This window comes from Rhamphochromis sp. 'chilingali' (assembly GCF_963969265.1).
Source record: "Rhamphochromis sp. 'chilingali' genome assembly, chromosome: 20".
NCBI lineage: Eukaryota > Metazoa > Chordata > Actinopteri > Cichliformes > Cichlidae > Rhamphochromis > Rhamphochromis sp. 'chilingali'.
The window spans coordinates 13762480-13786137 of NC_137947.1; positions in this window are offsets into that span (position 1 = coordinate 13762480).

Sequence of the window (23658 nt, forward strand, 5' to 3'; positions counted from 1 at the left end):
CATTGAGGGCTAGCAGGAGGGACTATGCGCTTACCTGCTGCTCCTTGGCAGGTAGCTCCATGCCCTCCTGGGTTTTAATTGCACCTTAGAACACATATGCATCAACACTACAATGAGCGGGTGGAGGGAGGTTTGGAGTCTTCTCCCACCCCCATTCTCTGCGGCCTGCTGGAGCGGGAGGGCTAGTAGGAGGAGTTGGCCGTCCGACTGCGGTCTGGGGTGTGGGGCCTCCCTGCTGCTGCGGAGTCGGGGTGGTCTGCCTCTCCCCACCGCAGGGAAAAGGGTAACACCACCTGGGTCTGGGTGCAATTCCCCCCTCCAGGGGCAAGGGTACCTAGACCCGGTTTGTAGAGTACGCTTGGGGAGTGTGATTGTGTGTACAGCGTCTCTTTATGTCTGTCTCCACGCTGATTGAGTGTGGAGTGAGTGCATATGAGAGCATGAGGGTGGGAATGGATGTTTGTGTCTGTGTGTGCCTGTATGTCTGTGTCTATATGTCAGGTTGGGTATCAGACGCCACCTCTCTGGGGACACCTCAGGCCCTCCAAGGTTTGGAGGCCTATCTCCACCCACCACCACTTCCCCTGCCGGTGGCGGACTCCCTCAGGTGTCGGTGTGTTGGTGGTTCTTTGTGTCTGGGGGTGGGCGTCCGGGTACACACCGGCTCACTCCTTGGCGGCCGCTTGTCGGGGCCTGGGGCCTGGGGCTCGCTCGGGCCCCCTTTGGAGGTGGGGTGCCCCCGGCCTCTCGGCCTGGGGCTCGGTCACTCAGGCACAGCTGGGGGCCGGCGGAGCTCACGGGCGCGTCACTGCAACTCCCCCTGACTTCTGCTCCGCGGCTGCTGGGCGAGCCCTCATCTGGGACTCTCCTCGGCTCTTACTGGAACAGTGGCGCGGCTGCCCCTCTGTTGGTCTTCCATGGTCTCTTGTGTTCTGGGGGCCTCTGGATGTCTGGAGTTTTGATCTCCTCCATACCCGCTTCACACCCTGGAGGACGGGGCTGTGGCCCCCCCACACTCCCTAGCAGATCATTACATGGAGAAACCTTTGGAATGCAAGCATGCTGATCCACACAGGTATGCACACATGGGTATTCACAGACGCGGACTAAAGCTTTCTTGGCTGCTGCCTCAAAGCACACTGTGCGCTGTCTATCTTGCGTGCTGCACAATATCGTTTATTATTTAGTAAATATTGATATCTATGACTAGCTAGTTTATTGTGATGGTGCTTTGTTTTCTCTATTATTATGTTGCTCTTTGTTGTTTGCTGTCTCCTCTGTTTGTTTTTTTTGTTGTTTGTTTTTTTTTTTTCTCCATACAGGTGACCCAGGAGTTCTTTTTTTTTTCTCTCTCTTCCCCCCCCTTCTCACCGTCTCTTCTCCCCTTTGGTTTTCTTTCTTTCTCTCCCCCTCTTTCTCTCATTCATTCCCCCTGTCCTATTTATTAAAAAAAAAAAAAAAAATGACAAAGGATGAACTGAAGCTCTGCCATCACGTAATGTCGCATACTGCTGTTTCTGATGTCATTTAAAAAAAAAAAAAAAAAAAAAAAAAAAGGATTGATGTATACATTTCACTCAACTCAGCAAGGCTCTTTTATCTAATACTTTTGTTATAAAGAATTTTCTGTTGCACAAAACAGTCATACATTGTAATGGAGCATGTTTGCGATCAATTGAACATATTGCTTTTGTTCAGTTTACATCGTGATCAAACGATTCAAAGGTTTAAACATTTCATTACCATTTTTGAATATTAACTTCCTGGTGAGCCTTCAGCTGCCAGAACAGAAGTTTCTGCTACAACAATTGATATTTTTCCAGTGTAGGTACCAAACACACCTAGGTTTGACATAAGTCGCTTCCTTTTCAGCCTTATATCACACGACCACCCATCCTTGCTGGTGGTCGGTTTGTGAAATATAAAATATGCTGGATCCAAACAATTGGGAGTTTTAAAATTTTTCTTTCCTTTTTTTTGTGTTGTTTTGGCTTATTTTCTGTAAAATCACACGGTTGATTGGTTTTGTGGATACGAATACCAGACGCAGTTTTGCTTGTGTCAAATTTTTCTCATTGGAATTTTTTCTTTACTTAAACATGTTTGGTATTCAAAGCACTGTCTGCAATATAGCTCTTGATGACCCTGATAAAGTTGACACCAAAACACGTTGGTCAGGTAATAAAGCTGTTCTTCATCCTACAAGTGTTCCTGGAGCTTTGACCTCTTTAGAGTCTACAGCTGCCCACAGCCTCAGTAATGCACTTTCATCATATAACATTAACTGTAAAATACAGTAATTTATTGCTGCCTGTTGGACTTATCTCTAATGAAAGTTATGTGGGCAAATATCTCATCAATTAAAGAATGTTTCTCAGTGTTGTGAAACTAATCTATGATCTTTGCTATAAAAAAAACAGATACGTTATGTGGTGGAAGTTACTGCATGTACTCAGAAATTTGTTTTTTTACTGTAGCTCCCTTCAGTTGCTGTTTGTTTGTGAGTTTCTTTGCATCCAGTTTTGTCTTCAGTAACTGAACAGCATGCACTAATGGCTTGATGATAATATCTCATTTCGTTGCTTTGAGAAATTCTTTTGCAGTATGCTTTGGGTAATTACCTGAAACAGGTCTCTCTTGTAAATGTGACATTGAGTCTCAATGGAACTACCTTTATAAATAAAGGTTAAATAAATAAATAATCCATTTGCACTGGGAAACTCTGTCTCATCAGTTTTGTGGTGTTTGCTTGAATCTGAGCGTAGAATAACCGAATTATGTACACTTCAGAGTTTATCCTGCTGCTTCTATCAGCAGTCACATCATCAATAAACACTAGTGACCCAGTTCCACTGGTGTGCTTCAGATCATGAGCCCCTTTCCTTTTCAATGCTTTTCTCTTCCTGTCGTTCTGATACAAGTTAATCTTGGTTCCATCTGTTGAAACAAAATTTCTAGAACTGAGCAGACTCTTTTAGCTGTTTTTTTTTTTTTTTTTTTTTAGCTAAGTCAAATCTAGTCTTTTCATTCTTGGGTGTAATTAGTGATTTGTACTTTGTTGTAAAGTCTCTGTCAACGTATTTCTACATGTATTGATGGTGTCTCTTGACTGTAGACCTCAGCAGTGACACAGCTTCTTCATCTGGAGTGTTTTTGACTTGGTTAGATGTCGTGAAGTCATTCTGCAATCATCTGTGATTTGGTTGTCTTCTGCAGGCTTTCAAGCCTTTGCTGTTGCTGAGCAGGACAGTGTATTCCTTCTTTTCAAGAATGTGCAAGATTGTTGATTTGGTCTTTCCCTAAAGTTTTTGTTTGTTTGTTTGTTTCCAGTCTAATGATATGTACTGACATCTCTTTGAACCTCATATTGACCATTTAAGTTTTGAGCCTTTAAAAACCATGTACAAAATTGTCTACAAATCCTAAAGGTTCAATGAAATACTTTTGTTAAGTTCTTGTTAAGTTCTAACATCTTGACTGGCAAAATTATAGAAACTGTGACAACGTCCAGATACTTAAGGACTTAACTGTTTAAGCAAAAGACCTGCAGCTGACAGTGTTAAACCTCTTCCTTTGCAGCAATAGAATTGCTTGTTTCTTGTTTCTTTTAAACTAAACATTTCCAAAAAATATACCTAAGATTCCTGGGTAGACACAGTCCTAGCAAGAATGATAGAAAAATTTTCTTTCAAAATTACAGCAGCTGGCCTACTTAGTTTCCAAATGCTTAGTATGTTGTTAAATAAAGCGGTGATGCAAAAACACAATGGAAAAATGAAATATACTGCTGGCATCTAATTCAGAACAGTAACTTTGGTTTCCAGTAATTCAATGACTTTCTGATAAGCGGGCCAGTGTGCAGCTATCACATTAGCAGGTATAACAGTCTGGCACAAAGCCAGGTTAGTGGTGTTTGGCAGAATGAGAGAAAGGCCCTGTTGTGTCCATAACAGATTCTCAGTTTCAACATTTCATATGTTGCTTTTATTCCAATTTCAAGCAACATCATAAATCTTGGGAACTGATTCAAAAATGTAAATGTACAAAGTGAAAATAGAAGTAGAAATATGAATAAAATATCTTTATTTTTTTAAGTAAAGATCAAGCTGATGTCAGTAAATCAGTCAAATGGCAAACAAAAAGCATAGCACTGACTGTTTTCTGATTGGACAACTGAAGAAACTCGTGCATGTCGTTGCCTGTTAGCCGTTTTGACATGGGTTATCTGAAACACAGCTGCATGCCCTGAAATGAACCACAGGTTCAGGTGGATTATTCCAGATGTGTGTTCATATTTGCAAAGAGGCTGACCAAGGCGGCATCTCACTTCATAAGCCAAAGCAGCAAGCTCCATCAAACCGAATGAGCTTACATCCTATTTTAGAAAGAGAGAAAATGACTCCTTGTTGGGATCTGCATTAACAAGCTCCGGGAACGTGGGAGCAGCGTGGGCAGAGAGCTATGCATGCACTATAAGAATTGTGATGTCTTGTAAGAACCATGAGTGCACTGAGATTGAGGATGTGCAGTTTTGATTGACCAGTAATTTTACATTTTGTAGGTGGATTTTATGGTTGGGCTCCAGGCTGTGTAAAGTGAAATACAAGCGTGCAAGGAATATAGGCTCATGAAAACTTTTAAACTGACCAAAATAAACTCCAGTTCATTTGTGTACTGCAGGCATGGCTTGAAATTAACTTCTTGGCTCACTAGGCACTTCAACGAGTGGATTTTAACTTGAACATGACTCAGTTTTTTTTTCACTTTAAATAACCAGACATGGCAACGTAAGCTTCAGCATATTAACTTAAGAAACAAAATAAAATGAACAGCTGTGGTAAGAAAATAACATACTGTATATAATATATAAAATTGGCACACTGACTAACTTTAAAAGCTTGCCTGTTTCTGCTTGTGTATATTTCTTTCTACAAGTGTACATCTGCAAATATCTTCCTCTCTATGACAGAAATGATCTTTTTTTCATATGGTTTCTATTTCCTGTTAGGGTTCTGACCACATGAAGTTCATTACAGTAGGGCCTTCAGTGGCTAGCAAATGTTGAAGATCCAGTATCTCATAACTCTTGTCATAGGCACAATCTCTCATCTGGTGGGGAACAAAGCAGGATGATCAAACAACTGTGATTTTGACTGACCCGACTTTTATCTGGATCATAAAGTGCACAAGTACAGCTTGATATCTAGCAGGCAATTACTACCTAATGTAAACTCTGCCCTGAGATTATAAACATTTTTCATCAAAAGCTGGTTTTGACAAATATAGCATCTAGACAGAATTAAATTATGTTAACCACAGAAAAAAAGAAGATAAAAGAAAAGAAATCTGAGGCATAAAGGGGTCAGTGAGAGCACTTAATGGGTGTCATGGTTCTTGCTGAAAGAAAGGCCTTGCTGTTGTGGATGATCGGTCTTATGACAATGATAGATGGTGTTTTCTGGAGCCTTACAGTGTCCTGCTGTGCTGCCAGTGACACTCGGGAGTCTCACTAAATGCCTGTGCCCATCTCACAGACCTACAATGAAAGCCCGGAGGGGAATGTAGGCACCATAATCCAGCGACACACATCCCATCAAAACTTTCACAGCTTTGGGCAATTGGGAGTGAAAGGAGCTTGTAAAGGAACACTGTGTTTGGGGTGTCTACAGTTTGTCTTTTTAAGTGACGCACAATGAATTGTGTTGCTAAATTATTTATTTATTTATTTTTTTGCCTTGTCCACATTGGAAACTCAGTATTTTATCTGATTAAATATGATTATATCCCATTAAGTCCAAGTTTTTCTCAAGCTGCCAATCTTAGGAAGAATTGTCATAGCACAATGCTAATAGTATTAATAAACTACCATCTAGTAAAGTCTAAAAATCGATATTTGGGGCTAAAAGCTATTTTTACCTGATAATGTGCTGTGATAAAATCTAAAGTGGTACTCAGGAAACATATCTTATCGATAGCGAGCTTGAGCTGAAGTTTCCTATTTGCATACAAGGGCACAATTAAAGAAAAATGTGTGCTGAAGGGGGGAGAGCTCTAAACTCATTTAGATGTCAAAGAGACCTTCAGCAATGGCAGACACAATAGCTTGCTGAGTAATATGAGCCTACAGAAGAAAGATGGATCTCCCAACAAGTGAATCTTTACAATAATTGGGGTAGATATCCGTAATCTCCATTTCAACCACCCAATTTTTGGGTGGCATTTCATTATGCCGACAAGAACTGTCACCATAATGAATTCATCAATGCTGGTAAGATAAATGGCTCAACAAGTAATAGATAGGGCCATCTACCCAATCTGATGTGGGAAATTGTCTTTCATATATATCATCTTATTAGAAAAAGGGATAGCTATTTGGACGCTGCAACCATATGAACATCTTTTTCCATTTAGCATGTTTGAAATATTAATAGCAACATGATTTGACCTATTCTGGAGACACATCCCATACAATGACTGAGTTAGCACGTTTCGAAATAAAACCTTTGCCCTTACTGTGGATCCCATATGGCACAAGATAAATATCACGGAAAATGAGACCGTTTTCCTTTTAAAAGTTTTGACATCTTAAAATATGAATCTGTCTCCTCAATAGCACACCACATAAAAGCTTTAAAGTGGTTTAAGAAGCAGTTAGTCATTTGGGAAAATCAGTTTTTTTCTTTTTCTTTCGGTACCAATACCAATACATTAATACCACTTTCATGTCTTTATTCTGAAGCTAGTTCTAGAGCAGTCACCACACAATTCTTTAGGTACACCTTCCCTTGTTAGTACCAGATCAGGCTCCCTTTTCATTCAGAAATGTGGCACTGATTCACCAACGTCTTGGGAGGATATTTTCCACTATTTTGGTCCATATTGACTTGATAGCACCCAGTTGCAAAGCTCTTCTTCCACTATATCCCAAAGGTGCTGTTCATCTGAGTGCTCAAAACTCACCTTGCAAATGTGTTTGTTTGAAACCCTTACATCATCTCTCAGGTAAAAAAATTGTCATGGTATGATGTCAAAACTTGGATCACTGACAGAAACCATTATGACTGTTTCCATATTAAATCAGGTAAGGCTGTCCCTTACAAAGTGAGAAATAGATCACATTATTGCAAGGACGGAAGAAATCCTTTTTAAAGCAAATATTACTCAGGTAATCCAGCAGGCTGTGGCATTTGAACAATGCTCAGTTGGTACTAAAAAAATATCTAACACATTGTTACACCACCAATGTCAGCTTGAACTTACCTTGGTTGTCTTCTTCTTCTTCGTCGTCTTCATTCACCCGCTCCCTTAAGGGTTGCCACAGGGAATCATCTGCCTCAATTTGCCTTCACTACAACCATGACCATCCTCTGTAGTCTTCCTCTTTTCTTCCTGCCTGGCAGCTCCTTATTCAGCAACAGGCTGGATTTAGCTCAGGAGGTATCAGGTCACCTACTAATCGCTGCTTCGATCCCTTGCTGCTCCAGTCTGCATTGCAAAGTATACTTAGGCAAAATACTTTGTCGTAGTGTGAATGTTAGATGGAAAACACTAAATTCAAAGTACTTTTTCTAGTACTTAAAAAAGTACTTGTGAATGAGTGAATGAGGCATGTTGTATGAAGCACTGTAAGTGCTCAAAAAGATACCATATCCTTGTTCGATAGATCGACTGCGCCTTCTCTGCACATGTCCAAACCATGACAGCCTTGCATCTCTAACCTCGTCTCCAAACTGCTTAACCTACAATGTCCCGCTGATATATTTGCAATCTTGTCTACTTTGGAGACTCCAACCTCCAGTTGTGCCTCCTGTCTTTTTGTTAGTGCCTCCATTTCCAAACCACACATCATGACAGGTCTCTCTACCATCTTTTAAACTTCTGATTCACTCTTCTTGCTATCCCTCAACATATCTATTCCTGTGGGGTATGGAGTATTTCTGTTCAGAGCACAGGAAAATTCCAGTACTCAGAAATTCTCAGGCCACTCCATCTGGCATCAAGAGCTAACCCCATTCAAAGTCACTTAAAATAATGTTCTTTGCCATTCTGATGACTGGTTTGAACTAAATGCATTGAGTTGCTGCCATGTGATTTGCTATGGCAAGATAACCTTTCCAAAAACAGCAAAGGAAACAAATTTTCTGAAGAACCATTTGTCTTCTGGGCCTGAACAAATAAAAACGAGAACTGGGAAGCAGCAACTGAGGGCTCTGTCGAGGGTAGAAGGAAATCTGTGCAGCTCATTTAAAACAAAGTAGAAAAACACAAGAAATGAACATGAATATGCTTGATCATTTTTATTTGTGACAACTCTACTTTGAACACACTTGTGCAAAATGTGCAAAACTTACTCATCACCTACTGTTGCAAGCAGAATTAATCAATAACTAGTCTACAATCTGAACGCAGGTTTATTTAATGTTGGTGAAAGATTTTTTGCCTTTCAGTGTTGCATAGAAGATTACAAACCAGGAGATATTATCAAGCCTTGAACCTGCTGAAAAACTGTTTAAATGTCATATTTAAAACTCCGATTATCATATTGTTATACAGTTCATTGTACAAACCTCCATTTTGATCAAATCCTTGCCACATAAAGATTTCAGTTTTCCACTCAGTGTAAGAGAGGAGGTTTACTGTGCCAGGAAATGGATGTTCAAAACGAAATTCTATTTTTATGTCTGTGTGAAAGGGGGTTGACTTGCATTCAAGTAGAACTATATGAAAGTGAAGGACAGAGTTATGAATTATGTAGGAGTGAAAAAAATCCTGCTGACAACAAAAACAGACTCTTGAAGCATAGCTATACTGCACCACACAGGCTCACAGAGTCCATAGGAGCAGAAGTAAGTAGACCAAACTCATACTGTGCTTCACCATCTACATGTTTTCAGTTTAATATTTTAAATGTCTCTCACACATGATGAATGTTGAACATGTAATACATCATTTAACACTCCTTTCTGTCCTATAGGTTTTCAAAAACGATAGATACTACAAAGAGGTTGTTTTAAGTCACTTATTATATTCTACGCAGTATCTTTACAATACTGTCTGTAATCAGTTTGTGTAGGCTACTGCTTTGTGTTGCAGATTTTCCTACAAAGGCATGACAAGTCATATTTAGTTGCTGAGTTTGTTTATTGTCAGCTGCATAGTGAGCCAAAGCAGGTCTCTAGAGTGCTTACAGTCATCTCAGTAATTACATCATCGTTTCCTGCACATGTAGCATTCAGGTTAACCTCTGCAGCACACCATGGGTATAATCTAGTCAACAGAATGACAATAGAGAGGCTTGTAATCATGTTTTAGTTAAAGTAGTCTAATCCAGAATAAGTTGTAGTAAAGCATTACAGATGCAGCTATGAATCCTTTTTTTTTTCACTTTATTAGATCAGGGGTTTAAAGACAAGAAAGAGTACAGTTGTGGTAAGAGGTTTCCATACACTCACATGCATGGGTGTATTCAATCATGGGAATGAATGTCTTGGTCATTTGGAGGTTTTATTGATTTATTTGAACTGTTTTGGGGTTTTTTTCTGGGTGGAATGATTGTGCACTGTACATCTTTGATGACAAAAAAACCTCCAAGAATTTGTTGGCATGTTTGAATTTATTTAGAATTTTTTTTTTATCCATGCAGCATCAAAAAGTATACATACAGGCTCAAATACATACATGAATACTCACTTAAATATTTTAGTGCTGAAGGTTCAATGAGGTCTCTGAACCTGAAAAAGACAGGGGTGTTTAGCTTCTTATTAGTGATCATGATTGAATACAACTAGTAGGGGTTTTTTTTGCCAGCATATAAAAAAAGACTTTGCTCGCCAGTGCTAATCTGATCAACAATGTTATGTGAAGGCGGTGTGCAGGCAGGAAAAGGACCCAAAGTGCAGACACTCTGAGACAAAAGTTAACAAAACTAAGACTCCAAGGTAAACCTACACAAACAGCACACACAGCAAGATAAGGGTAGATCACAACACCGACACAGAGAAACACAGGGCTTAAATACACAGAGGAGCAATCAGGGAATGGGTAACAGGAGAGAAACACAGCTGGGGCAAATCAGGCCTAACGAGACAAAGGAAGCAAAACCAGACTTTCAAAGTAAGACAGGAAACATAACACAGAGACGTGAACTTGACAAGGGGATACAGCTGACAGGGGAGACAGAGCAACTAGAGAACACAGAGACATAAACCATAAGACAGAACTCTAACAAAGAAACCAAAGACTAGAAATTATAAATAATATAATAAATTCAAAACCCTGGGTCAACGACCCAGGCATCCTAACAAATAATCTAACAATGGGAAAGTCCAAGGAGCTCAGTGACGATCTAAGAAGGAGAATTATAGATTTACATAAGATGGGAAGGTCTCTGTGAGTCGTTTCTAAACAGCTGCAGATTCCAAGATCATCGTTTCAAATAATTCTGGGTAAGTAAAAATTGTGCAGATGTGTCACCATTTTGCCAAGGTCTGAAAGAATACCCAAACTGTCACCCTGAGATCTAATAGACTGCTGACCAAGAAAGAAGACCCTGCTCTAAAATGGACACCTTCAAGTTCGATTGAAATTTGCAGCTTTCCACATGGACAAACCAAATGCCTTCTAGATTTAGCTATATGGCCAGTGTTTGGAGGAGTGAGACTTTTAAATGTAAGAATACTATGCCAACTGTCCAGCACAGCAAGCATGTGCACATTTTAGCCTATATGTATAATTCTAACCCTGAATAGATTAGAGGAAATCTAAAATAAGCTTAGACTTGTGCACCCAAGTTTTGTTTCTTAAAGTCATTAAAGATGTATGCTGTACCTTCATTTCACCCTGGAAAAAGAACAGTTCAAGGAAATCATTAAAAGCCCCAAATTACCATGACATTCATGCTCATGATGAATGTAAACTTATGACCCCAACTGTATGTGTTTGTTACAATTACAATAACAATTTTATTACAAATATAATTATTAATATGAAAATAATAATTAGCATGAGAATGCACAATCCTTATCAAAAATGACTAACTCAGTATTTAACCCACTTTTTAGTATAACACAATTTGAGGAATAATGCTGTAATCAAACTTACTTCACAGTCCATCGTAATTCACCTACATGCTCATCAGAAGTGGGTGTTTGATGAGATCATTTGCAGACACAGGGGCAACCTAATGCAGTTAAATCAATGTTCATCATTATTTGGTTTAAAGCTCTTATTAGTCTATAACACAGAATCCCTTTGTTCTGCCCCCCTCCTGTCCCCTATCCTCTCTACTCTCTGCAAAAATTCCTCATTATTATTATGCATTTGTGCAAACAAGACAATTTTGTTTTTATGTAATGACACCAGATTGCTTTGTGTCACTGTCAGCAACATTCAGGACTTAAACGTGTTATTGCTCTGAATTACAAATGCAGTGCTGAAACATTCAGATGTCAACACTATTTTGTGTCTCTATATCTATATCTCTATAAGTAACAATAGAAATAAGATTTAAAAAAGAAAAACTATAGTGCATTACTAAATCATCAAAGATCTTTGTGTTTAAAGTTCATTCATTTTGCTTCAATACAAGTCTATTCACTGTAGTGTAATTATCTTCAATATTTGTTGTATTTTTCCATGTCATATGGGTAGGTGTTTCAGGGCAGAGTGCTTCACATCCACCTAGACTACAAACATATAAAGGCATTGGGCATAACAGTAAACGCATTTATTCAGCTACTACTGGTAGGCAGGAAAAGCTGTTTCTACATTAGCTGCATGAGTTATTGTTGTTGTCCAGTTTGGCTTAGTAGCCGGAAGGCCTGCGGCAGGAAGGAGGCTCGATGTCTATCTGTTGTCCACGCGGTATGGCAAAGACAGAAACCCAGTGGGAGCAGTTCAAACTGGCAGCGTGGGGCAGGAGATATTTTTCTGCAGAGCACAGACTCTGGGAGCAGAGTGAGTGGGAGCATGTTGTCTGTGTATTTCATAAGATGGTAGCTATGTCTGAGTGCTCATCCTGCCATTAGTGTAGAGGGTTAAAAAGCTTTCAAAACATGCCCTTATGGTTGAATCACTGTGATTTCAGAGCACTGGAGCAGCCATTAGAACTGGACCTAATAAAACGTAAATCTTTTTTTCTTCCTTTTTGCAATAAACTTTCCTGCATTGAGCGTAGGAATAGGTGTCATTAAAAGATAACATTTTCAGTAAAATCTGTTATTTTACCCTAACCTTACAGCAAGTAGCCTGTTTGGTCAATCATATTGACATTTAATAGCTTCAAATAAATGGCTAGAGTTTGATTGGAGGAAAATGTTGAGGCTACCTACAACTCAACCTCAGATACTACATATTAGTGCCAACGGCTCTGTGCATTAGGTTGGATTTTTTTCAAGGTACTAATATATCATTTATTGTAGGTGACTATTCGCCTTTTCTGCTTTGCAAATATCAAAATCTGATCAAAGAGATGCCTAGACCTCAATAAACATAATCTCCCCATGGCTCATTTCAATGTGGACAAAGTTGCTCCCAAATGAAGGAGCTTCTCACTCCAGAAGTAAAGCCCAGACAAGTAGAAGTAGATTTCTGCTATTTGTATCTGCAGTTTCACTGTTTTAGTCACTATCCAGAGCTAATGCTCATACTGTAGGTTACAGTAGGTGACATTGCTTTCCTGCTCAGCTCTCTCTTCACCATAATAGATTGGTACAGTGTCCACAATACTATCAACTTTTCCCCCATCTATCTGCCAATCCAGTCTACTGCTCTCTCATGAGCAAACCCCTAAAATGGTAAATGGCCTGTATTTATATAGCGCTTTACTAGTCCCTAAGGACCCCAAAGCACTTTGCATATCCAGTCATCCACCCATTCACACACACATTCACAAACCTTAACTCAGCTTCGAGCAGCAACATCTCAGCAACCTGGAGTAGACACTGAAACCTTTTCCAGCTGAGAACCATAGCATTAGACTGGGACGTGTTCATTCACATTCCTGCTGCTTAACACTTCGCTGCAAACCACACTAGTGTGAACTGGTCTGATAAAACCAGCAGAACCACAACATCTGCAAAAAGAAGAGAGGTGATCCAGAGGCCAACGCTTGACGAAATTCTGTCAAGTAAATGGTCTGTATTTGTATAGCGCTTTACTTGGTCCTAAGGACCCCAAAGCGCTTTACACTATACACAATCATCCACCCATTCACACACTGGTGATGTAGCCACAGCCACCCTGGGGCGCACTGACAGAGGCGAGGCTGCCGGACACTGGCGCCACCAGTGTCTTCTGACCAGCACCAGTAGGCAACGGGTGAAGTGTTTTGCCCAAGGACACAATGACTGAGACTGTCAGAGCCGGGGCTCGAACTGGCAACCTTCCGATTACAAGACGAACGCCCAACTCTTGAGCCACGATCGCCCCGTATTAATGCAGCCAGTTACAAAGGGCAGCCGTGGTGGTGTTCAGTGTCCACTTGGAACAGCTCTGCTGACAAAACTCTCGCTACAGTTGCCCCAGTGGTTCATAAGAATGGGCCTGTTAATCCATACTACCAAAGGACCAACAACACATAACCCAATAGACACGATCAAATTTCCCAAGTTCACAAAACACTCTTGCATGTACTCTCAAATGGCCTTTAGTGAATAGCTGCTCATGTGTTCCAGCAACATTTGAACTTGCGGGTCAGCAGCAATACTGAAAATATGATTATTTTTTCCAGCAAAAAGACTTGATTACTTGTCTTCATGTGTCATGGACACTTACTTATACTTAATATACTTACAAATATACTGCATATTTCATCTGCAGTCATTTTACCACATTTACAAGCTCTATAATCCAGTTAGGGTTGTGCATACCTCCAAAATGAGTTGTGCGTGTGTGTGTGTGTGTGTGTGTGTGTGTGTGTGTGTGTGTGTGTGTGTGTGTGTGTGTGTGTGTGTGTGTGTGTGTGTGTGTGTGTGGTTGGCATTGTTGCTGCATTCATACCTGGCAAAACCTGCCTGCTTGAAAGAACAAAGCCAGCACAATACCTCACATCACTTTGTCTTGCGAGTGGGTTTAATGTAGCAGAGCTCCATTTGCCGGCACCAGAGGAGCATTTTCCAAATTAAAGCATACAAAAAATGACATCTGTTAAAATTCAACACAATGCTTTTATATTTGACACTCAGTTTGCAGTCTGCAGTGAAGCTTGTTCCTTCGCCTTTCCTGGTCATCAATTTGGACTTGACATTTTATTTGTTTGCCTTCTCTGCTTTACTTTGCTTTGCTTGTTTGTATCAGCTGCAATAGTGTAACCAGTATTATTACCAGCATTGACAGTGAGGTTGGTATTGTTTCCACACTGAGCGTCTGTCTTTGTTTTAGTGTCACAGGGAAACGCTTTCTTTCAAAGCTTTCTGTCTGACAAGCTACGACGTTGTTGAAAGGATGTACTTTGGCTCATTATTATTAGTTAATTTTCCAAAAATTAACCAAATTGTTTTGATACTTAAACTTAACCAAACCATGATTCAAAAGTGGAAATAATTTTCTGCCAGAAACCTGAAAGAAAAACTTCTGCCATTATGGTGTTTGTGTAAATACTTTGGCAGGTTTTATTTTGTGTGCCCGTTTGTCCTGAACCCCTGAACCCAGAGGTTTTGCCTCTGATTGGCAAAACCTTCGTTTTTCAGCACGACAAAGCTCTCAAACACACTGCCAATGCCTTAAAAGCACACCTGGATAGAAAAACACACAATGTTCAATCTGGACTTTACAGTTATTGAAGTAGTCTAGGATCATCTTAACTAAGACAAAAAAGGCAGCCAAAATCAAAAGAAGAGCTTTGAATATCCTTCGAGAAGCTGAAAGAACTTTTCCAAAAAACTACTTAAAGAAATTACAAGAAAGCTCGCCTAAAAGAGTTCAAGCTGTGCTAAAGAAGAAAGGTAGTGAAACCAAATATTGACTTTCATGCTTGATAGAATTGTACAAATGGTGTTGTTGCCTTATATACTGCATTTCTATCAATTGTTGCCTAGGATTCAATAAGTCATTGCACTTATTTCCTATTTTCATAACAAAATATAAATAAATAATATGCGATTCAAGACTTTTGCACAATACTGTATGTTGGCACAGTGTGGCGATAGGGACACATACTGTAGCAGGAACTACCACAAAGTTAATTTGATAAATTGACATGTGTTTTTATGTTTGTGTCTGTGTGAACTGATTCTATCCACACAACAAGAACACAGCCATGTGTATCACGATGTTGTCACATAACTTAACACGTGTGTAGCTGATGTCAAAATGAAGGTGAAGTTCAGAGACAGGTGTGAATCCCTGTGATATACTGTAGCAACAGTTACTTCGGTCAAAGGGGCTGTTTGGAGTGAACAGTTTCCAAGAGGGTCTCGTACTCAATTTTTTAATGTCAGGAATTGAAAAATCTTATGACAAATTATGCCGACTATGGGTACTTAATCCTTGTAGCTATTTGGTGTGTGTGTGTTTAATAATAAAAAGAAGAAAATAAAGTAGAAGAAAAAGAAGAAGAAAGTAATTAGGCATAATATCATATCATATATATATACATGGAATTAAGGCTATAGAAATCACTTAACATCTCTAAAGCACAAAGGTAAAATATATGGGCCAATAATATTTATTGAACATGGTGCATACATTCTGTGGAGAATATTAATGGAAAATGAAAACATACTAAATACAGCAAGATTCAGAATCTAACCTTCAACACAGGCAGCAAGGAGAAAGGGGCTACTGAAACACTGCTCTACAAATAAATATCTGCAGTATTAGCATGCTAGACACACTTTCCCAGTGTTAACAATGCCGGGTCTTCATACATCAAAGGAAAAAGTCCTTGGAAAACATTGCATGAGGATGGAGGTGTCTGTGGGCCTTGTTGGTGAGGCATGTCAGGTTACTTGCTAAGTATAGCAAGCAAAGGAGGAAGAAATGATTATGCAATGAGCAGGCTAAATCGCTTCCTCCAAGCACAAACGCAGAGAATGTTGCTGTCTGTGCAAATAAAGTCTGATGGGTAAATGGGTCAAAATGATGGCATTTCAAAACATTATAAAAATGACTTTGTTTCTGTTCCCATAGTTCTGAAATGATTACCGTGTGGGTTAAAATGTGGAAATTGAGATTCATATCTCTTGATTAACCATATTAAGTCTTAAGGAGATGCAAATAAGTTAATGTTATTGATTTTATTTTACTCATAGCATTACAGAGAGTGTGGTGCATATAAAACTAATGACATGCATTAAGTAATTCACATTTCAATTGCAGATACGTGTCTTCAGGGAATTACACTACACTGTGCAAAATATGGCACAATGTGGCAGAAAAATGTAGAGAGCAAGAGATATGAAAAAATACTGTACACGAATGTATTATTTCTTGTTTACAGTTTTACCTTGCACGGTTTATTAGGAATTATACAGAATACTGAGGATGGAAATGCACCATGTAGTATTTCCGTTTAACAGTGACGTAGAACAGACTAAAGCACCACACGTGCTTGACAAAGTTGGAAAAATAATTTGCAACATTTTGCATCATGTTGATTAGTCAGAAAATATCAGTGCAGGAGCGTCATCTCTTAACCACTGACCTCTAATTTTTCAGCGCATTTTGTTATATATTTAAAGTGAACTGTAAATTGGCGTGTTACTCCAAAGGCACAGCTCCATTTGAACAGCATATTGTGTGAAGCACCAGGGGAAATATAACAAATAACCTGCAGCACACGGTATAGAAACAGAATATTACATCTAAGGAACCAGGCTGCTGACTAAGGGAACCTCCAAAGCGGACAGCCTCACAAATGCACAGTTGATCCAGTCCATGCACCTGGTTGAATAACCAAGGGCTGAGTACTGGATGCAGCAGGGACAATGCAATGCACTCCAGTTTCAAAGCCTCTTTAGAGATGTGAGCATAGCCACCCTCTGTGCATCCTATTCTGAAATACAAGCGCTGATCTTGTGAATTTTGTGTGTGAGGTGGTTTTGTTGACATTGCCTTACTGTGTTATTGTTTGGAGTCCCACATGTCACATCTTGTATCACCTTATTAAATCTCAGTATGCAGAAAAGCAAGTGATACCACTTCCTATTGCCATAAATCGGGCTTGTGGTGTCTGATAAAAATGACAATCCACACACAAATGACCACAGCCTTGTTTGACCAAATTTATTTTTTTCCCAAAGTGGTAATAGACACAGAAGTGTAATTCTTTTTCACACAAATATCTAACATAAAAATACAGCAACAAACATAAACTTATTTGGCATTAGGTCAGGTTGAACTAAAAAGAAAAAATGCCGCTGCATTTTCCTCTTGTATATTCAGCCATTACAGCATAATAGCACAACACTAAAGATGTTTTTAGTTCAGTCATTAGCCATCAAAAAGAAAACTATGCTTCTGGACTCCAAAAGCAATGACCTCTTAGGTGTCACTGGGTACAAAGATATGCTCTGTCCAACTTGATTCATGTTCAGGCCTCTCTGAGTCATGGCTACTCCCCATCCAATTACCATCCGATAATATATCAAGGGAATTACAGCCAGACTGAGCAAAGTCAGAAGTGACTTGAAGACACCTGTGCGTAATGGACAGTAGTGGCGTTTGGTTCGGATCACGCCACAAATGTAATGATTCAGTTGGAGGGAGGCCAAGTCGACTGATAACTAGGTCAAAAGGAGGATGTGCTTGATCCTTTTCCTCCAATCCTATGACTACTATTTGGCTTCAATTACTCTTTTTCCTTTTTCCTTTTAATAAAAAAGCTTGAAAGAAAATGTATTTCATGTGTATCAGAGCACTCACTGCTAATGACTTCTACGAATTAATATTCATAAGAGAATCTGAATTGGAATTGGAGTATTAGGTGTGCAGGTCATGATCAAAATATCAGGGATATTTGCTTATGGATGGTATTAAATATATGGAACACTTCAAAGGCTGATTCGTTTAGTCTTTTACATCAGAGGAGAAATGCTATTAGACAAGCTCAAATATATGAAAGTATGACTTCTTGACATATCTGCAAGAAGTTTCCAAACTAACCTGTAGACGATAAATGTAAAATGAAATCTGATGTTATTTAAACATCTCTGGATATATTTTCTATATTCAGGCAAAGTCTGACAAGACCTCAGGGTGATGTTTGGGAATGTAAATACCACCCAATAACTGTTTGAAGCAAAGATTTACAAACCATTGGAATTAACTGCTATTTTCCATCTGCCTTTCCTGTGCTGTTATTTCCATGTAAATCTTTTACCCTAAAGAATGAATGTTTTGCAGAGTTCAACTGTAATAGTACTGACTGTTGCAGAGTTGACATGCCATGAAGTAAAAGTTGTTAATTACAGAACTATTTAATGTAGCTAATAATTGCAATTTGTATTTGCAATTTGCTACCATAGATTGGCAACCTGTCCAGCTTCTTGCACTATGACAGTTTGGATAGGGTCAACCCAACCGCTATCTTGAATTAGATAAGTGCAAGACGATGGACGGATGGATGGATAGATGGATGGATGGAAGGAATTGTGTTTTTTTTATACTTTTAAATAAAAAAAACATACCAGTGGTCACCTTAAGTGGGGTGCATGATGTAAAAACGACCTACTGTAATGAATGATGCCTTTAAAATACTAAAAACCACACGTTTCCTTGCTTTCATTTCTCCCACTTATCTGAGTTTACTTCAAAAGCTGCAATGGTAAGTTGTGCAACATGTATATCTGAAATAGTTCACAGCTGAATAAATGATCTCCTCAGAGCATCACTTACTCCAAAATACCACTCACTAAAGATGAATAAGCAATGTTGGCAACAGCTAAAAAAATCTTCCCATGATAACAACGCAGGATGCATGATTGACTACATATTTTATAACATTTTGGAAGTGGAAAACTCCAGGCGTATTTGTAGGAGTTCAAGTGCAATGCACAAGTAAAGGAGAAAGGCAGAGAGAATAGCTGCTTAAACATCATATGAAATATCTACTGTATCAGTGTAATTGCAGCCCAAGAGCTGGTTTGATTTAATTCAAGTGAAGTGAACACCTAACAGAACTCATCACTCATTTTGCAGCTTTGATCAGATATTTTGATTTTGTATCATTTCTGCTTATTTAATGTGGCATACATTTCATTAAGTGGGTTTTATAAAATAAGACACTGTCAAGGAAACTGGGGTACAGTAGTTTTCCTTTGTGTGTCACGAAGCATGGATCCAAATGATTGGATCGGCGAAGGCGCGGGGAGACTTTGAGGATACAGCCAGAAAGCACACCAGTATAGACAGGTAGTGACATTTTTACTTCACTGATTTTCCCAGCATCAACTGAGACTTTCATGTGAGTGTAGAGAGCAGTATCTGATATGTCTTTTGTGATGATTTATGTTTTGCCGGCTTTGAGGATTTCACATAGCTCTCTTAGGACACTACAAAGTTTGACACTTGTAATATGATGCCTCTGACTCTGTAGCTTTCCTTAAACTAGCGTGAAATCCATCAGCCAGCTCGTTGAATAAAGTTTGGGAAAACAAGTTTTTGCTGAAGTGGTTCTGAATATTACACATCTGAGTCTATTTATGGTCACAGCAGTTAAGTCTCTATATCTCCTCTACAGTATCCTATTGTGGAATTTAAGATAACCCAGTTTTTTCTTTTGAAAACTGCTATAGCTTTAAAGCTGCTTTGGAGTTACATTTCTGCTCCCAGACACACAAATGAAAAGAAGCTATTAAAGTATCTGTGAACTTGTGAATACTGTGTGTATCTGCAAAATAACTCTGTATTCTGGGTAAAATAATGTGTTTTAAATGCCTCATATTTAAAATGTTGGGTGGATTGAATGGTCCCTGGTATGTCATACCCACCTCCAGTAAAGCAGAGAGATGCCAGCAACAGAATTTTGATAATGTTGTCATGGAAACGAGCTATTGAAAATAAGTAAATGGTATGAGCTCTTCCTGCTGGAAATGTACTGTGTTGGCATGTCAGAAATGCACAACGTGAAATGTAGGCTGCAAGTCTGAAGTTGTTGTTGATATTGTTGTTGTTTTTAAAAATGCATGAAATACAGGTACACGATGCCATTCTTTGCACAAAGTTTTTTGAGAACAGGATAAACCCAGCTTTGTGCAAATATTGTAACCCTCCTTCCATTGTGCAGTTTTGCTCTCTATTCCCAGTGCTCACAAGGATTTTTTTTCACTGGCTCTAAGTAGAATGACCTCTGAGCATTGATTTTATCATCATTTTCTCACAGCTGTGTGGCAGAGCTGTGCTTTGTTGTTGGAGCCTTTTTTCTCTGTATTTCAGCAGCATATCTTGATGTGTTCAGGACACTGAATTTGATAATTTTCCATTTTTTTTCCCATTTTAATTAAAATCATACCCTAACCCACTAGAATATAAACTAGTTAACCCTACAAGTAGTGCTAAACTGCAAGTAGATCAGTTGCACCGATATTAAGATTCTGCGCTGATACTGATGTTTTGTTGTTCTTTTCTCTCGTTGGTTTAAAAGCTTTCAGCAAGTGATCACTCCAGGAATACCTAGAGCATGCTATATTATGGCAGCAGAAAGAAATGAGGAAAACAAGAGGAAGGTATAGCTATAACTCTAGATTTTACAGTTTTATAGTTCCTATAATTTAGGAACAAGAACTGGTGCAACTCCAAGGTGTGCATCTCCTGAACTCATATTTTTTTCACAATAGATTATAGAAAATATGTCTTACATTTAAACTGAGAAAATGTAATTTTTTCTTTCTCCTTTTTTTTTCGATGGAAGCAACAAATCTAAAAAAAAAATTGGGATAGGGCAATGTTTACAACTGTGTAGCCTCCCTCGTCTTTTAACAACAGGCCATAAACATCTGGGAGACCCGCTGCTAGACATTTGGGTGAGGAATGTTGTCCCATTCATGCCTGATATAGAATTATACATGCTTAACATTCCTGGTTCTTCTTCTTTATTATATTCATCACTTCATGGTGCACCAAATGCTTTAAATTGGTGAAATGTCTGGACAGAAGGCAGGCCAGTTCAACATCTAGACTCTTCTACTATGAACCCAGGTAACAGATACAGTTTGCAGTTTAGCACTGTCTTCCTAAATGTGCAAGGCCTTCCATGAAAAAGACATTGTCTGAATGATCATATGTTGCTCTGAAATCTGTATATACCTTTCAGCTTTGCTGGTGCCTTTCCAGATGTGCAAGGTGCCAATTCCGCAGGCACTGAGGCAGCTCCATGCCATCAGTGATGCAGGCTATTGAACTGAATGCTGATAAAAAGCTGGGATGGTAAATGGTAAATGGTAAATGGCCTGTATTTATATAGCGCTTTACTAGTCCCTAAGGACCCCAAAGCGCTTTACATATCCAGTCATCCACCCATTCACACACACATTCACACATGGTCCCTTTCCTCTTTAGCCTGGAGGACACAGCACTCATGTTTTCCAGAAATACTTTTACCATTTCAATTTGTCTGATCACAGAACAGTTTTCTTCTCTGCCTCAGTCCATTTTAGAAGAGCTTTGGCTGTTTTTAATGCAGTGTCGCCCGAAGGCTCGAAGATCTCAGGCATCCAGTGTTGATTTCGCCAGATATTGTGGTTCTCTAACATAAACTAATGTTAGAAATATTAATAAAAAATGTGCTAGTTTGTACATACATTTGAGCTTTTACTGTACTATATTTGTGTATTGTGTATTTTTTACAAGCAGTGGTGCTGTGTGTGCAGTCTGAGCCATTAGAGTTCATTCAGTGTGGTGCTGTTAGGCCTGCTTCAGAGTTCTGTGCTTTCCTTGAACAAACAGAGGAGAGATTTGGCAGTGGGCAACTTCGGACACATGGTGTAGGCTGGCCACCCAATCAGAAGTTAGATACAGTGCTTGTACTTTCTATCCTATTTTTATGTTGATTTCACAAAGGAATTTGTTCAGTTATTTTTTAACTGGGTGGTCAAGATGCATTTTGGGCATCACTGTATCATTAAATGAACAAATATGGCATCATACAAAATTATAAGGTTAGAGCCTGAATTCATGGGAAACAAAATTGCCACCAGTGAATTTCATCTTATTGGCTGATTGTTAGGATGCCTGAGGTTTGAGTTTATAATATTATTTATCATTTCTAGTCTTTGGTTTCTTTGTCTGTGTTCTGTCTTTGGCCTGCACACAGCCGCCCATAACGCTGATAGGCTTATGATAGTCAACAGGGAAAATAAGAGCTGCTCTACTGATAAACCAATGCATCCCTGTTTTTTAATATATATTAAATGCTCAGTTTTGACAAATGTTGGGGAAAATGCTCTCTCGAAATCCATTGTTTTTGAATTTTAACACCATGTTGGAAATGTTGTTATTCTCCTGCAGCAAGACAGGTTAAATATTAAAAGTCCTGCGCTTGTTACTCTGTTGCTTTGTGGTGCTAAAAAGATCATTATGGCCTCATCAGAATGTAGCACTGTAAATGGGGACATTACAACAAAGCAAGGACTTAAAAAGCCATTTTACACCAAAACATCTCAATATGATTTTCTATTATGTATAAATATTAAGCACAATGATATTTTTCACTAAAGAGGTCCTCTGAATATTTTAAACTGTAACCAAAGATTACAACAGTAAATAAGCCAATTCCAATGGAGCAAATTTTGGTCCCCTAACTCGCATGCTTCAGACAGTTTCTTTTCTTTTTCAGAGTAATCCCACCAATATGTGACACAGCAGGTACTGTATGGCACTGTTAAGACAGAATATCATTGCTTAAGGCAAGGTGACAGGGATAATAATCTGCCATCCTTTGTGTTTAATATTTAAATCCCGGAGGTAGAGAGGAAAAAATATGGCGGTGTCCTTGTTTCAAGCGCCCTCTCTACTCTATCAACTGAGTCGAGTAATCAGTCAAACAGCAAAGCACAATCTGGGATAACAATTCATGTTTTTTTAGACTACCTAAGATTGATTACTGGTAAAAATGACATGGGAACTACAAATGCACAAAATTACACACAGAAATGCCAGAAAAAAATATGCTTGTTTGTGGTTCTTCTCATATTTCATATTCTGGATTTGTATATATTTATGTTTCTTCTGTTTACCAGTCACAAGCAATGCTTAAGGCAACGCTGCCCACTTCTACAGTATTTGTGAGTATATGTGTTTGCTGTGTGCCTATTAGGATTTTTGTAACTGTGTAAACACAGATTCATTCCTTGCATTTGCAGCAATTACTCATTTTATACATATTTTCTGCCCCCAAGCCTGATGGGAATACAATCTTTGTAGGTCAATTTGGGGAATTGCAGGATAATATATTGCATTTTTATTAAATGAGCATATGCTACATGCAGTACAACAGCATTTACCTCAGGAGACACTGTGGTATGCAGTTGAGAAAGTGGAAAAGGTCACATAACTCAGGGGCAGCAGAATAACTGCTGCCACATGTAAATGTTGATTAATATCTGCGGTTCTCAGGGAAAAAATTAAGAAATATAACTTTTAGTTTAGCACCTTAAACATTTAAATTTTGAGGCAATTACAACATGGCATTTGGCCTGTGAATCAGTAATTAATACTTGAGTG